The sequence below is a fragment of the Marmota monax genome, unplaced genomic scaffold (genome assembly GCF_021218885.2).
Source record: "Marmota monax isolate L192 unplaced genomic scaffold, Marmota_monax_Labrador192_F-V1.1 WCK01_AAM20220418_F8-fsc00013, whole genome shotgun sequence".
In the NCBI taxonomy this organism is placed as follows: Eukaryota; Metazoa; Chordata; class Mammalia; order Rodentia; family Sciuridae; genus Marmota; species Marmota monax.
In genome coordinates this window covers 21,516,674-21,520,897 of record NW_026692202.1, presented here as the reverse complement: position 1 = coordinate 21,520,897, position 4,224 = coordinate 21,516,674, and the positions used below count along the sequence as shown (strand labels likewise).

At 39.4% G+C, this 4,224-nt stretch overlaps 1 pseudogene; it reads left to right on the top strand.

Moving 5' to 3' along the window:
- Positions 1-252: 252 nt before the first annotated feature.
- LOC124083279 (glyceraldehyde-3-phosphate dehydrogenase-like) lies at positions 253-4,008 on the top strand (annotated as a pseudogene).
- Positions 4,009-4,224: the final 216 nt, after the last annotated feature.

The window sequence follows — 4,224 nt, the reverse complement described above, 5'->3', positions numbered from 1 at the left end:
CTTCTCCCTGCCACATAGCTGGAGATCAAAGCTTCTGCAAGCACAACCTCCATGCCACCACTCACACCACCATCCTGCACCCAGAGCTCTGGAAAGTATCTTTCCTCTTTGGTTCCCAATGCTTTCTCCTGTGATAATTATAATAAACACCTTTCTGTTCTTTATATTTCTGTAAGAATGGGGAAAAGGCTGTAGACACCATGTTAATTTTTACTGAGATTATATTTAACACACAAGTTTGAAGCTACAAATATGAGAACAGGGGCAGAGGAAGCTGGCCTGACATTGGACAGGTGAATATGAGCAGGAGGCTGGTGCAGGGGCAATGAACACAGATGAACACAGAGTCCAGCAGCTCTGTAGTGTATCTGGCCACAAAAGTTTAGATGGGGTAGTTATTGCAAAATAGTTAAATCTATTCAAAAAGGAATATGTGAGCATGTTTCATTTGTCTCTTAAGCATGGGTCTAGAAAGCTTGTTCAAGAGTTCCACATGAGGATCACAGACATTCAAATGTTCTTAAGCAGAGCACTCACATACTCACTCGCTTGCATTCTCTCTTTCTCTTTCTCTCCTTTTTATAACATGTATTATTTGCCAGGAACTACTCATAGTACTTTAGGAATATTAAATAATTTAATTTGCTTCACTTTGAAGTTAGGCAACCCCCCCACACAAATGCCGAATGTTTTCTCTGATATAAGGAGGCTGACTCATAGTGGGGTAGGGAGGGGGAGCATGAGAGGATTAGATGAATTCTATATAGGAAAGAGGGGTGGGAGGGGAAGGGAGGGGTTAGGGGATTAGCAAGGATGGTGGAATGTGATGGACATCATTATCCAAAGTACATGTATGAAGACACGAATTAATGTCAACATACTTTATATACAACCAGAGATATGCAAAATTGTGCTGTATATGTGTAATAAGAATTATAATGCATTCTGCTGACATTTATTTTTTTAAAAAAAATCAATAAAAAATTAATTTGCAAAACACTAAGTAACAGTACTAGTAATATCACCATTTTTCAGATGACAAAATTGAGGCACTGAAAAACTAAGTAACTGACCCAAGTGGGTTTAAGCACAGGTTATCTGGCTCCAGAATATAAGATTTTAAGCACTGCATCATCCTAACTCCCAATATATGGCACAGCCTTTATAGAGATGCCCATGAAGCAGGAACAGAAATATTTAAGGATAGAAAAATGAGAGAGAAGTCAGTCTTGTTACAGAAGATGCAGGAAGAACTATTTCAAGGGGCAAGTTACCAAATGTGTTGATGTACAGAAGGATCAAGTCAGAAAAGACCTAGAAAAGCATCCCTTGTATTTGACAATCCAAGAATGACTGTTGACATGTACTGAACCAGTTTCCAAGGAGTACAGAAGCCTGAGCCATAAAGTCCACATGTGTCTACATAGGCAGGTTTTGCTCAGAAGGAAGAAAGAGAGGAAAAAGAAGTGGTGTGTCCTCTTGAGATAGAGAGTAATCATGAAGAAAATCTCCTTTCTCCCTTCTTTACTCCTCTCTTCTCCATTCTTAATGCATCTCCAAGAAAGATGTTATAATGATGGTGAAGATCATAATGAGGCCTTTTGTGAAGTGGACATAGGCACAAGCTTAAGGGAAACCCTCTGTTTGCAAGACTTCTCACTGGGAGAGACTGAGGACACATCTGCTTAAGTGAAGAGATGGAAACAGGCAGGGAAAAATGAGTCTGACCCAAACCAAAAACCCCAGGGGAGAAAATGTGGCCTGAACTTAGGTAATACAACCAGATTTCCACACACTGCTGCAATCTTTTTTTGCCACTGGGATGAGTTACCACCAGCAGCTCAACTTAACCTCTGGGAATCCATTTCCTTCTAGAAAGTGAGGGATGTAATCATCTCTGATATCCTCTACATTTTTAAATTCTGTAATCCCATGAATATTATCCTAAGTATAGCATTGACCAAAGAGTGCCTCATTTCTCCCTAACCAAAACTCCCCTTTCCCCATCATCAGTGTCCATAGTTACAGGGATAGAAAATAAATCCACAATCCTAACTAAGGCAGCTCCTAACACCAGACTTGACAAGGGAGAGAAAACATGAAGTTCAACAACTGGCATTCTTTCCAACTCATTCTGAGACATTCTAGCAAAAAGCTTGAACAGTTTAGTTTCACAGTGTCAACCTGTAGAAATAAAAGCCTATAGATTTTCTTAAAACCATTATCTGCTACAAATAAACAAAAATAGAAACGTCATGTTAATTTTTAAAAAACTTTGCAGCTGAGCTGAAACACATTCTATATTACAGAAATTCTGACTCTGCTACTTGAAATATCCATTTGTAAAAATACCAGAAAGTATTATATTTGGGTCATGTGGTTCACCAAACTTACAAAGAAGTAGAGAGAGAAACTGAAGTAAGGGAAGAGAATTTTTTTAATTCCCTGTTTTTTCAGGACCAATGTCAATAACCTGGAAAAAAAGAAAATGAAAAGTTTCTTCCACCCACTATTAAAATGGCCTTTGTAAATTTCAGATTATTAACATAAATAATATATATATATATATATATATATATATATATATATATGCTGCTTACCACAGGAAACCCTTTAATGTGAAGTTGTACTCTTTGTGTCTTTATATACCTTGAAAGATGCCAGGCAGAACTATAAATGAAAACTATAAATGAAAACAGAACTATAAACTCAAACTATTATGTTTGAGTTCCTGGATTTAATAGATTTTATACATAAAAACAATATGCACAGATTCAAATACATAATGATTACTCAGTGTCTGACATTGCTAACTCACAAGTTAGTGCCTGGTAGTTACAAACCTAACACTAAGAGTTCAATCTGAATATTAAAATCAGTCAGCCTCATTTGATTGCCCTTTGGGCATCATGCAAACACATGCTGCTCATATTTGTATGGTGTCAGAGACAGAAGAATGGCTGGAAAAGGACACTACAACTAGTGCAATTACTACCAGCAATAATTCACTGATCTCCCTTTATAACTACCCAGACATGATCATGATCTCTCTATATAAAAAGCAGCTAACAGTAATATTTTGAATACTATGGGTTCATAACCAATGGGCATAGCTCCCTAACTTATGGATGATGATTATAAATACAAGCTCTTGAAGATCAGTTATTCAAGCTGGAAAAATGTTCTGACACCAAGGAAAATATCTTTATTTTAATCCTTCTCAAATTCCACTTTCATTGTGTCTCCCCCATGAGAACATATCATTATTGGCTTGTTCCAAACTTCTTGCAGTGCCAACTTTATAATATCATTTGGGGTCCTGTTTTTTAATAAATATCATTAATCCACTTGTGATGGAATACTGCCTACCTTGAGGATATCAGTGTTAGTGGGTATAAAAATATGTACACCCTCCCACCATAGGGTTCATTTGAAGGATGAAGCCTAAAAGGTCATCATCTCTGCCCCTTCTGCTGATGTCCCCATGTTGGTGGTGGGCATGCACCAGGAAAAGTACAACTCCCTCCAGATTATCATCAATGCCTCCTGTGTCACCAATTGTTCAGCCCTCCTGGCTAAGGTCATCCATAACTGTGGCATCATGGAGGGAGCTATCACTGGTACTTAGAGGACCACAGATGGCCTCTCTGAGAAACTGAGATATGATGGAAGTAGAACTGCACAGAACATCATCCCTGGGTCCACACATGTTTCCAAGCCTTTGGGCCAAGTCATCCCTGAGCTCAATGGGAAGCTCACTGGCATGGCCTTCCGGTGTCCACATCCAAAGTGTAGGTAATGGATATGACTTGTCACCTGAAGAAAGCTGCCAAATACCATAACATCAAGAAGGTGGTAAAGCAGGCTTTAGGGCCCCTAATGGACATACTGGACTAAATGGAGGACCAGGCTTCCTCCTGCAATGTTAACAGAGATACCCAGTCTTCCACCTTCAATGCTGAGCCTGGCCTCACCCTCAATGACCACTCTGGCAAAAATATTTCCTAGTATGAAAATTAATTTGGCTGTAGCAACAGGTTGGTGGACGCTATAGTACACATGGCCTCCAAGGAGTAAGAGCCCTGGACTACAAATCCCAGTGAGAGCATGAGAGGAAGAGAGAGGCCCTCAGCTGCTGGACAGTCCCTTCCCCAACTCAATTCCCCAACACAATGAAAGTCTCTCCTCCTCCCAGCTTCTTTCCCATGCTTCTCTCCCTGTCCC